This window comes from Zosterops lateralis (genome assembly GCF_965231275.1).
Source record: "Zosterops lateralis genome assembly, chromosome: W".
NCBI classification, from domain to species: domain Eukaryota; kingdom Metazoa; phylum Chordata; class Aves; order Passeriformes; family Zosteropidae; genus Zosterops; species Zosterops lateralis.
This window is the reverse complement of record NC_139801.1, coordinates 2812112-2825318: the sequence shown is the minus strand read 5'-3', so window position 1 is coordinate 2825318 and position 13207 is coordinate 2812112.

Here is a 13207-nt window from a genome sequence, read left to right as displayed (position 1 = left end):
CAAATCCACCTGATTTGTTAATGTTGTGTATTGCATTTTGACCTTACCCACCTGGCTTTGTGTGATTGGTCTTGTAACCTGTATCCACCCCTGAGATTTTGGGGGAACAAAAACCCCCTGTAACCGAGGCCCGGGGTCACTCCCCAGAGGCACAGGCCTGGAACCAGGGGCTGCCCCTGAGTTACCCGAATAAAACCTTTTCTCCCTGAGCCTGGAGTGTCCCCTCTTTCTAACCACGGCCGAGACAGTTAAGGCAAAAGGACTGCGGAACCAAAAACCCACGCGAAGGTACTGTTGGGTGTATCACAGCTAGCAGGGCGGCCCAGCTGACGCTGAGCTGACCTGAGAGACAGATACGCGAAGCAACAGATTGGCGCGCCAACTGTGGGGCCTGCAGACGCCTTTTGACCCGCTGTGCCGTGGGAGCTGACACGGAGGCCTGAGGAAGACTCGGACCCTGTGACCCAGAGACCTTCTGAGAGGACGTCGCCTTGTCGTGTCCCGAGGTCTTCAGCATTTCACGGAGCCACTGGGGTTGCTAAAAAGCACCCCTGGTGGAAGAAGGGAACAGCTCCTGCCCAGGAGTCCCCTTCCGGCTTGTGGTTGCCCCAGCAACGTCTCCAGTGTCCCGAGGGCTTGGTGAGTATATTTCCTCTAAGGGAGGGGAGGATACTCACCACAGAGGCTTGGGAAGCCTCAGGGAACCCTAGGAGGGACGGGACAGGGGGGGACCGGGGGTCCACCCGAAGGAAGCCCTTACCCCTAGGAAAGGGCGCCCACAGGGATTTGGGGGGTGGTTTTGCTGGGAAGGGGTGGTGGAAAAGGATAACAGCTAGTCGGAATGGGAAACGGACTAAACACCACCCAGAAAGAGGTTTTTAAAAGTTTAATTGGAGTTTTAATTGTTGCCAAAGTTAAATACTCAAAAAAGGAACTGAAAAAGTTTATTAGGTATTTGTTTTTGCATTTTCCGAATGTTAATTCGGACCAAGTGAACAGCATTTGGTTCTGGGAAAATGCTTCTAAAAAGTTGGAAAAATTAGGGAAGTCAGGAGACGTCCTGGCTGCAAAATTTGCATTCTGGCCGTGGCAAATAAAAGCTGCCTTAGAAGAGATCACAGGAATGCAAGACAACAAAGTTGCATTCTCTCACTGCCGTCCCTCAGTCCCTTCCCCCCATACCCCTCCCCCTGCCTCTCCCAAGTCCCCCCAACCCCCCCGGTCCCATCCCCCGGCCTCCCCGAAATCTCCCAAACCCCCCAGGTCTCCCCTTTTTCCTTCCTCCAGGTCACCCAAGCCCCCTAAGTCCCCTAAAACCCCCAAAACCCCCCCAGGTATTTTAAAAAATGCTCCGGCCCCCCACGGTTCCCCCTCTCCGGGCATTTTGAGAATTCCTGGGTCCCCCGCTCCCCGCAGCCACGGCCGGGCTGTTCGGGGCTCCCGGGGCAGTCTGGCTGGCCAGAACGCCCAAACCCCCCCCACTACCCCCCCGATTTCCCCAGCCAACAAACCCAGAGTCCGTTTCTCATTCGCCGAGGAAGACCACCAGTCCCCAACTAGCCCGGGTGGGTCCGGCAGCGAGAACGGCTGTGAGAAACCCCCGAAGGGAGACACAGAGACCCCCCCCTCCCCAGAGAACAAAGGAAAAGGCCTCCATAATGGCGGCAGCCACGAGGTGCAGCCATCACCTCTTGGTGCCCTTCCCCCTTCTTCTTGTTCCCAGAATGCCTTTCAGCCCCCTCCTACTGGCCCTTCCCTGTACCCGCCCCCTTTTCCCTCACAAGGCCTTCCCCCGCCCCTCCCCACGCCCCTTCCCCCGCCTCTTCCCCCGCCCCTTCAGAGCCAGGGGTGGGGTTTACCCCACTCCTACTGTGAAGGCACTGCCCCTCCCCCGCCGGCACTGCCGGCCCCTCCTCCCCCGCCGAGGCTGCCGGCTGCCCCGCCCCTGCCCGGGCTGCCGGCGCCTCCCCCAGTGCTGGGACCGCCCAGTGCTGGGACTGCCTGGGCTGCTGCTTCCCCCCCCCGGAACCGCTGCCGCCGGCGCTGCCGGCCCCCCCTCCCCCGCCGGGGCTGCCGGCTGCCCCTCCTCCCCTGCCGGGGCTGCCGGCGCCCTTCCCGGAACCGCAGCCGCCCGCTCCCCTCCCCCCACCGAATGCCGGCGCTGCAGCCGCTTTTGCCGGGTTCCCGGGACAGTGGCTGAAAAGACCGGACTCCGTGGCCCCCCCTCCCTTTCTCCCCCCGCCGCAGCAGCACCCCACAGCGCCGTGGAGCCCCTTCCCTCCCCCCCACGGCGCGAGCGAGGCGCCGCCCCTGCCCCAGCCCGCGTTCCTGCCGCCCCCCCACGGCGCGAGCGAGGCGCCGCCCCTGCCCCAGCCCGCCCCCCCGCAGCCACCTCCCACAGGGGGAGCCCCACCGGCACCGCCCCCGCCCTACCCCCCACTCGGGAACACGGTGTCCCCGACTGCACCTTTTTTGGGAAATGCTTTTCCAAGCTTTCAACGGCCACAGCCGCCCGTGCCACAGGCAGGCTGGGAGCAGCCCCCAGCTTACCACTGGGAACCTGAGGCAGCGGCTGGGGTCCGGGAGGGAGAGAAGCAGGAGCTCGGAGGTGCAAACACAGATGGGGTACCCACAGTTACTCCGGTGACATACCGAAGGAGCAGGGGGCAGGGAACCACGGTAGCCACCTGGAAAGCGTTGTCACAGACGCTTGTTAAAGACCTCATGAAGGCATTAAAGGAATATGGGCGACATAGCCCTTATTTCGAAGGCTTGTTGTTTACTTCTTTTGGTGGAATCACAGTTGTACCTTTTGATTTGAAGCAGATTTTCAAGTGCCTCTCAAGCAAAATGGAATTTGAGCTATGGGAGGTCACTTGGAGAAAACTGCTGAAAGCTGCATTGCCAGGTTTGCTGGAGGACCCAACCACAGCAACTGATAATGCAGGCAATCCTATTACCCTAAACCACCTGTTAGGGGAAGGGGATTGGAAAGCAGCCGCAGACCAGGCCACCAACATTCCCCAAAATGTCCTTGAGTTTGTAGCTAATCAAGCATGTAAAGCCTTTCTGAAAATGCGGCCCGATGGCCCCTCACAATATTACTTAGACATTTTTCAGGAACCACAAGAACCCTATGTCAAATTTGTGGAGCGACTTGCTTCAGCTGTGGAACAGCAATTTAATGGAGAGGAGGCACAGAAACAAGTGATTCAGCAGTTGGCTTTCTCTCATGCGAACGAGGAGTGCACTGCTGCAATAAATCTGATACCCAGAGAACCAGGCTCGACACCTCCTCTCAAGGAGATGCTACAAGCCGTCAATGCCGTCGTCCCACGCTGCAGAAAACCAGCCCTTAGAGAGGGGAAAACGCGCCATACACTTGCCATCGAATTCCCACCGGACTCTGACTCCAGCAGCGAATGTGATTCAGATATCTCCACTCCAGACCAGTGACACAAATAAAAGAAAAAGGGGGAGGTGTGGGGGTGCTGGAATGGTATCATAAGTTTCTTAGTTGTAGGTTTGATGTGATTTGGACTTTAACCCTAGCCAGGTATAGTTACTGTCTTGGAATGTGCTTATCAGAGGTTGATAAGAGTTGCCAAGACAACTCTAATCCTCTGCCCTGGGTTTCGATCGTCCTATTGTGTTTTCCCCATCCCATTGTATTTCTCCCCCACATGTCCACCATCCCCCAGACCCCAGACCTTCAGGAGAGGTGTCTGACAGGGATTGGTGAGTCTCCCAGGGCCACATCCCAAATCCACCTGATTTGTTAATGTTGTGTATTGCATTTTGACCTTACCCACCTGGCTTTGTGTGATTGGTCTTGTAACCTGTATCCACCCCTGAGATTTTGGGGGAACAAAAACCCCCTGTAACCGAGGCCCGGGGTCACTCCCCAGAGGCACAGGCCTGGAACCAGGGGCTGCCCCTGAGTTACCCGAATAAAACCTTTTCTCCCTGAGCCTGGAGTGTCCCCTCTTTCTAACCACGGCCGAGACAGTTAAGGCAAAAGGACTGCGGAACCAAAAACCCACGCGAAGGTACTGTTGGGTGTATCACAGCTAGCAGGGCGGCCCAGCTGACGCTGAGCTGACCTGAGAGACAGATACGCGAAGCAACACTTTGTTATATTTTCTCTCCCTTGTCCAGACTCAGAGGGGAGTGATGTAGAGCCTTTGCTAGGTGCCTAGCATTCAGCCAGTGTCAACCCACTACAGTGTTTTTTGGTGGGTTGACCAGTTTGTTAGGTTAGAAACTCAGCTTTACTTTATTCAATATTGAGGTATATGGGGATTGCTCCACAAAACATGTACATCAGTTATCAAAACTTTTGACTGTTTATATATTTTAGCAAACAAAGGAACTAGTGTTCATTGGCTACAGGTTGCATAGTTCTCTTATTAATTATTCTTCTATCTTCTATTGGTTAATGATTCTCTCATTTCTCATGCTAATTAGTCTGCTTGCTCAGTTTCTCTTCTTTTGGCTTGAGGGCCTTCTTGGGTTGGTGGTCACAGATCCCCCTACCAGAATTACCTTTTACCCTCTTGGAGCTGATTTCAGCACAATTAATGAGTTGGTTTTATTAGTTTCTTCCTTTTCTTGGAAGGCCTGCCAGATGTCCTGGTTGCCCATAAATTTTGCATTCTTTTGTGTTCATTAATCCCTCTTCCCAAGCCATGCTAACTTCCTCCCCCAGGTCTGAGAGAATCAAAGCATGTCAAACCCTAACTTTAATTTGGTTTTCTAACACATGGACAGCACTTAGAGCTTACTTCTTAGCTGCTATGTATTTCACAGATTAAATCCTCCTTCTTGTTGAATAAGTCTTAACATTTTAAAGAAATATAACTTGTTTGGTGTTGGGGGTTGGAATCTTTCCTTTCAGTTGTTTTTTTTTTTTTTTCCTTAAGGAATTTCATCCCATAAGTTGCTAAGAAGCAGTAATGACTGGATACTTTAAAAAGACAAAAGAAATGGTCAGGCTTAGGGGAGGAGGGCATCTGGCTGCAATTCTCTTATCTGGAAGTTTCTCTCCGAGGGGCAGAGATACTTCGAGATTTGGGCTGGTAAAAGGAGAGGCTAGGGCAGTTGCTAGCTCTCTCTCGGCTTCGGAGGAGGATGGTTGGAGCTGCTGCTTGGGGAAGGGAGTTCACTGCCACCACCGTAGCCCAGCTGGGCCCTGCTTCTTCTACCATGGAATGGGCCTCTGGTCATGAAAGCAGCCACTGAACTGGGACATTATTAACACCCTACCTCACTAAAAGAGGGACTTTTCACCATCTGCTAGGGTGCCTGGGATCCTGAGCCTGCCTCTCCCTGCCCTGCCTGGAGCTGGGCCACCAGTGCCTGGCCCCCACCATTTCTTTGGCACTGCTCCAAGCTTTCTCTACACTGTACCCTGTACCCCCTGCCTGCTGAGAAATCCCATGGTTCCAGCTACAACTGCAGAGCTTCTGATGCATCTCGTGCACCACCCCAGGATTTTTGCTCATTCCTGCCATTCCAGCTTGCTGCTTTGGGGAGTCTTGCTGGGGCACAGCACAGGGATCGGCTGCCCCTGGAGGGTTTGTAAAGCAAGCCTTTCTTCCATCCCTTCCAGTCTTGGTCAAGCTGTCATTTCCACGTGCTCCCTGAGCTTGCACTGGAGCTCCCCCTGCAGCCGCAGGAGAATCATCGCACCTGCCATGCCCACTGGGAGCCACCAGCGCCCCTGCCAGCTGTGACCAACACTACACCAAAGGGGAAAATGACTGCTGCTGAGAAAGCTATTACTGGGTTTCTGGTTTTGTTTGTTATTAATGCCATGGTTATTGTTCTTTGTTTGCCTTGTGTCTTTGTTTGAAAGACAGGTATCTGCTAGGGAAGGGCAAGACCTCCCCAAGAATGGAGAATTCGAATCCCCTCCCTCCAAATTATTATAATTTAGAAAACTAAAGGGGCTTTCAGGCAGAGGTATGGGGGTAGGAATAGCAATTCTTTACTAGTATGTATAACAAAGCAAACAGAAACAACAACTACAGCATTAATAACAAAACAGTACCAAGAACCTTGAGGGCTTTGCTTCACAAAACTCAGGGCAGTTTGGTCTGGGTGCCCATTCAGGAGTCTGAGAGCACCAAGTTGGAACAGTGGAAAGTCCTGGGCTGGTAGCTGGAATGGCAGGATGCCCCCGACAGGCAGGGGCAGGATGTCCCAGCAGGGCAAGGGGGTGGAGGGTCACACGGTAGCAAAAAGAGCAGTGCTGAAGAAGCCGTGACAGTGGGACAGGGCTGGCTTCATTCCAGTAGGGCAGGCAGAGTGTTGCCATAAGGCCTCCGTTAGCAGTAGTTAGGCTAAGGAGTTGGTCCCTGTGCAGGCCCATGGGAACCAAACCTGAGAAATGAGGCCTGAGAATCTGCTGATGTAAGGAACAACGTCTAAAGGACTTAGTAGAGCATGTAGTACATATAGGTATACAAATTACTTGTGAAATATGATTACATGGTTACCAATAAAATGTTTTCTATGGTGGGAGTTAAGCTTAGAGAATTAACCTTTATTTTAGCTAGAGCAAGCGTGCAAAATTTATAGCCTTTAGAAAGGTTACCTGTAAGATGAATAAAGTAAAATACGTAGGAGACTGCACATAGGCTGATGAAGTAAGACTTGTAACAAAGGTATAAAAGATAAGCATCTTTTGTAACCAACTCGGGACCCTGACTTTGAGACATTAGTCCTCAGGTCCCCGGGCCCTGAATAAAGCACCGCATAAACTGACACTCTGTTGGTTTGTGTTTTCTCTCGGGAACGGGCAGCAGTTTTCTGGCGACCGCGGCAGGACTTCGGAGGTGGCTGGGGCGGTTCGCGAGCTGATCAACTCCACGCAGGCACCAGGTGATTTCTGGGGAGTCATCGACCCGCGCCCAACCCCGTGCCTGACGGACAACTGTGAGAAGGTAAGCCCAAAGGTGCTTTATTCTTTATGTTTGGGTGCCTGCCTAATAAGACGGGACGGCGATTCCCGCAGGATTGGGCTAAAGACGTCTATGGTCTGGGAAGCCTAGGCGCCGACCGTCAGACGAGGCGAAAGCCTCGCAGGCTCGGCACTTGCCCCTCGCAGCGACGAGAAGTGGCAAGATTGGTATTGGTATTGGTATTGGTATTGGTATTGATACTGGTATTGGTATTGGTATTAGTATTAGTATTGGGGGGTGTGTGTGTGTGTGTGAGCAACTTAAGGTGTAAAAAAAAGAAAAAAAAAGAAAAAGAGAAAAAAAGAAAAAAAAAAAGAGATGATGCCGTTTAAAACCTTTAAGACTTTGGTACAATCTAATGATAAGGTCCCAGGGAATTCCCCCTTGGGATGTTTACTGGGAAGGTGGAAAAAGGAAGGATTCCACCAAGAGTTACATAAAAGTAAAATGATTGATTATTGTAATCACCGGTGGCCATTATATGAAACTGGTGGCCCAGAGTGGCCTTTGAATGGATCTGTTAACCCTGATGTTATAACCCCCTTGATGTGCTTTTTACAGAATAATGAGAAATGGGATGAAATACCTTATCTTGATTTGTTTTATGCTCTCAAAAACAAACCAGAGTGGCAAAAGGAGTGTGGAATTATGATCTTGCAAAAGACAGAGAATGGAGATGGTTGCTTAGGATGTAAAAATAGAAGTAAATGTGATGAGTGCATTAGTAAGTTAATGAGTACAGAGGAAGACATTTCGTTGCTCGTAACCCCTAGTGCCCCCCCTTTAGAATCCTCTGAAGAAGAGGATGGAGCAGAATGTGGGGGGGGGGAGAAAGTGGTTTCCTGGGACTCGGGGAAAAGTGATACTCAAGAGTCACCTGCGAGAAAGGTGAAGGAGAAGCCGAGAACTCCCTTAGCTGAAAGAACTAGAAAAGGGAGAAAGGGTCGGGAGGAGCCTCAATTGATGGCCCCATTGAGGGAAGCGATGGGGGCGCAAGGAGAGAAAGTAGTGATTAAAGTCCCATTTTCCCCAGGCGATTTGATGATATGGAAGCAGTCAGCCGGGTCGTATCGGGAGGACCCAGAAAGAGTGGCTCGTGTGGTTAAAATGGTGATAAAAACTCAGAATCCGGATTGGAATGATTTACAAGTTTTACTAGATACATTAATGGACTCCACTGAAAAGGAGATGGTATTACGAGTCATGACGGAGAAAGCTAGGGAAATGGTGCGGTTGCAGCTGGCTGAGGGAACTTTGAGTGATTTGGTGCCAAGAGAGGATCTTGGGTGGGACCCGAACACAAACAGGGGTTGGAAAAGGCTTAGAGACTACCAAGAGTTGCTGATTGAGGGGGTTAGGACTGGAATACCTAAAACCTTAAATTGGTCTAAATTATATTCTGTAAGGCAAGATAAAAAATGAATCTCCTTCTGCATTTCTAGAACGGCTGAAAGAGACAGCCAGGAAATATACTAATTTGGAAGTGGAAGGAGAATCAGGAAAATTACAATTGGCTTTGATTTTTATGGGACAGTCACAGGAAGACATTAGAAAGAAGTTACAGAAATTAGAGGGGGAAGACACAAGGAATTTAGAGAAGATGTTGGAAGTTGCTTGGAAAGTGTATAATAATAGGGAGAAGGAAACAGTAAAAAGGCATCAGGCTAGCATGTTAGCAGTGCTACAGCAGGCTGTGGGGGGTGATACTAGAAGGGGGCGGGGAAGAGGGAGAGGAGGTATCGGTCGCGGGAGAATTCTGCAAAGTCAGGGAAGAGGAGGAGCTGGGAATTTGTTTGGGGTCCTGGGAAGGTTGGATATTAATCAATGTGCGTTTTGTAAGCAGATGGGGCACTGGAAAAACGAATGTCCAGTGAGATTGGGAATGGGGAACGGAGCAACTACTATGGGAAATATGGGAACTTTCGCTTCAGGGACAGCAGATGTTGCTCAAGCATTTGTTTTAGGAAACTATCAGAATCAGAGCTGACTAGACCAGGATCTCAAGGTAACCCTCGAAAGTGGAGGACAAGAACATGAATTAAGAGTGGACACTGGAGCAACATATTCAGCATTAAACACAAAATTAGGACCATTAAGTGATACTAAAATTCAAGTTGTGGGGGCTATGGGAAAAATGGAAGAGAGGGCCTTCTTACAGCCCCTAGATATTAAATTTGGAGGGAAGGCGTTTGATCATCAGTTTTTATATTTACCTAACTGTCCAGAGTCTCTTCTTGGAAGGGATCTATTGTCACAATTAAATGCAAAAATAATATTTGAAAAAGGAAGAGTTAAACTGGAAATACCAGATGAACAATTATCCAAATTATTTGTAATTAAAGAAGTTGAACCTACCCCCGTCCCAGAGAAGATAGAACAGGCAGTAGTACCTTGGGTTTGGGAAATCGGAGTCCCAGGAAAATCCAAAGCAGCCCAGCCAGTAGTAATTGAATTAAAGGAGGGAGCACAACCCGTTAGGGTGAAACAGTACCCTATAAAGTTGGAAGCCCGGAAAGGGGTAGCCCCTTTAATCGCTCAGTTCATTACGCTAGGGATATTACAGGAATGTGAATCTGAATTCAATACCCCTATTTTTCCCATAAGGAAGCCAAATGGTAAGTATAGACTAGTACAGGATTTAAGGGCAATAAATAACATTGTCAAAGACATTCACCGGGTGGTGGTGTCAGGGTCCGCAAGCATATGCGGGGAACCTGATGGTTCACCCTGGAGATCTCAAAGCGCAAAAGACACAACAGGGGACAAACCAGTCCGCTCAAACAAAAACTGCACTCTTATCTAGTGCCCACAATGCGACAGTAGGGAGAGAAAATAGAGAATAGTGAGAAAGATAGAGAAAGAGGGGAAGGGGGATTATAGCTACCACGTGGAGAGTCGGAGGTCCTCAAGACGTAGAGATGCCCATAGACGCAATCTTCTCCAGTGGGGTGTACACAAAGGGTGCACGGGATCTGCAGAGTCTTTATAGGGTGGTCAGGAAGAGGACCAAGGCGAGTGGAACGGAGCCAAAGAGGGCACAGGGCCAAGGCAGGCACCTGCGTCAAAGTTGGGTGCTCAGGAACAAGCGGCAAGCTGTGCCCTTCTAGCACGGTCAGTATAGTCAGCTCAGTCCACTGTAACGAGCTACTATTGTTCTTGCATTCCGTTCTCGTGGAGACGCATATCAGTCCTCGGCAGGCGCCCCACCTCAGCCAGGCCAGGGGCTCTCCCCAGTCTCTCCGGGGGTCTTGGTCTTCAACCATCGGAGACAGTTGTGAGGCATAACACATCCTCAGACAGACTCTGACACCACCCCGTGACTCACGACTGACGACGAAGGTGTTCTTCCATCAGCAGGTTCCGTAGTTTCGTGAAATCTTCAGGACTCATCCTCATTGGCAGCATATCCCAGAAAAACAGAGACAATAGAGAGGGTGTAGGAGAGAGAGAGAGAGAGAGAGAGAGAGAGACAGAGACAGAGACAGAGAGAGAGAGAAAGAAGGTAAAGTACGGAAGGGATTAGAAACAAAAAATGAAACAAAAATTTAAAAAAAATTGATTTAACAATTTTTAACAATTTTTTTTTCAAAATAATCAACATAAATCACCAAATAATTAATATAACAATTTTTCAAAATATTAACTCAAATTACTAAATAATTAATGTAATACCATCAATTAAAATCAACAATTACAATTTTCAATCAAATACTTAATTTAAAACAATTTCTTTCACAAAATTCTTTAGATTTTTTTTAAATGATAATTTCTAAGCAAGCAAAAACAAAAAACAAAACAAAACAACCTTAATTTTTAATTAACATGACTAAGACAAAGCAATATTAATCAAAACAACAAACTATTTCAAATCAAACTGCTGTTACAGGCTTAACTTTCGCTGTCTGGGTAGTGCATTTTACGTCAATAACTTTAGGAGTGTCCTTTGCAAAAGGGATGTTAACTAAACCATATGTTCTCATTATAGATGCCAAATGTGTCAACTGCTTCATCATTTTCCAATTTAGGATATATAAAATGATTGATAAAACAAGGCCAATCAAAACCAAAATCAGAAGGACAACAATAGGATGACACAGTTTGTTCAGGATACCTGTAGCAGTAGGTGACCACCCAAAAAGGGTATCCCACCACCTGTATTCAGCATCCTTTTTTACCCTTTCCATAACACGATGTATTTCCTTCACATCATGATGGACTGTTACCAAAGTTTTCTGTCCATTTTCCTTGATCTTTTTCAAAATTTTTATTAAGTCCTGGTGAAGCAACAATTGCTTAACTAGGGTCAGGTTCATTCCAATGGGGGCAGGCATTATCTGGTGAATCAGTGTGAAATTGGATTGTAAAAGATGGTAGGACGTGACTGGGGCTTTATAAGAGAAGTCACATCCTGTAATTGTGGTAAAATTACAGACACAAAAATTAGAGTGATTTTTAGTATCTACCACTACATTTTCTACAACTACAACATCACAGACAGTCCTAAAGCATGCACACCCATTGCCTATATACACGAGCACTGTTCCAGGAGCTTCGTTAGGATGTACTTCAAAATGACAAATATTTTGCTCGGTGTCCAAACAAATGTCCTGAGCTATGATTGCATTACTTTCACAAATGAAACCTTGCTGCTCCCTAACAACACAAGATTCTAAATTGACAGTTTGCCATTTCTCACTAGTTTGACGGGCCCATTCTCTATGCTCGGAAGGATAGAGAATAGCTCCATCATGATTTATACCTAATGCAATGATAGGGAATATCAAATGCACTGAAGCATTCCTTATTGTTAACACAAAAGCTGTAACTGTGTTAGCATTGGGGTTATAGGTAAAGTTCACTAATTTCCACCAGGATTGGAATTCTCTTTCAAAATAATTTGAATTGTTCCAAATTATTTTCCAAATTTCAGTAGGAAGAATTCTTTCTTCTTCTTGCCTTATAATTAAGGCAACAACCATCTGCATCCAAAGCTGTGCCTGGATGCAGCTTAAGGGCCAAGGAAACATTGTTTTGTGTAGCACCAGGTGTATCAATTACCAATTTGCTATCATTCACATTTATCTTTTCCCAATTTGGTAATATGTTTAATAGCAATCACTGAAGTGTCCCCAAAGCCAATAAGGGCAATTGTAATAATTGTTGTAATTTGGTCAAATCTCTAGTTGTGACAACCAATTAGTTCATTAATATTTCTGAATCAATACTATTTAAAATTTCTGTTTAAAATATTTATCATGGTTTATATAGCCTTCATGTCCCTCGGAGTTCTCCTGTGGAAAGTAAGCACAACAGAATCTGCCACAAGGAGGCAGAAGGTTAGAATGATGAAAATCGCCCATCCTGTATTTATTCGATGCTCTTTCCCTAGAGCAAAGGCTACCCATGTATATTTATTCAGAGGGGTTTTCTGCACTAGTGGTACTTCCCCTACAGTAGGGAGGTCCACCAAAACAGACTGTCCAGGGCAATGTGCTGGATTGCTGGAATCACTTGGTCCCCATAGTGAGGGAATTATGCTTGAAGCTGTCAGGCAAAAGGCAGAAGGATCAGTAAACCAAGGATTTGCTGGCTGTTCGGGGGAAAAGGGAGGAGTAATGACTGAGGCAGGTTTGTCTTGGATGCTATCCAAGTTTTCTGCTTCTTGTAGTGCTAGATTTTTCACAGCTCCTTTAGTTATTGAGAAGATGTTACAATAATGTTCAATCTGAGCAGACCACTGTCTTACTGAGGTCCTCTCGGCCACCCCGGCAGGTGGGGGGGTCCCAGTAGTGACTGACTTAACCTTGAAGGGGCCTCTCAAAACAATTGGTTGTTGTTGTGCAATTTTCTCCACTTCTATGAGAGCTAAGCTAACCACAAGCAAGCCTTTTTCCCAGGTAGTGTACTTCTTTTCAGCATCTTTAAAGCCACAGGAGTAAGAGCTGACAGATCTGATCGGGCCTTCAGGACCCCTTTGCCATATATATAATGACAATCCTGAGGTGGCAAATCTCCATTCTACCTGAAAAGGATCTGTAGGATGAATAGGGCCAAGGGCTTGGTGGACAGTTGCTTCAAAAAGCAGCAATTTTATTTTAACCAATTTATCATAAGGCAATTTGTCCATTACTTCTCGAGGTAGTCCCCTTTTCAGCCCTAGCAACCACAACTGCTGCTGGTTAGAGATTTGTTCTCCCTTTTCTGGTTTTTCATTAGGAGGAGCAATGTGCCTGACTTCTCTG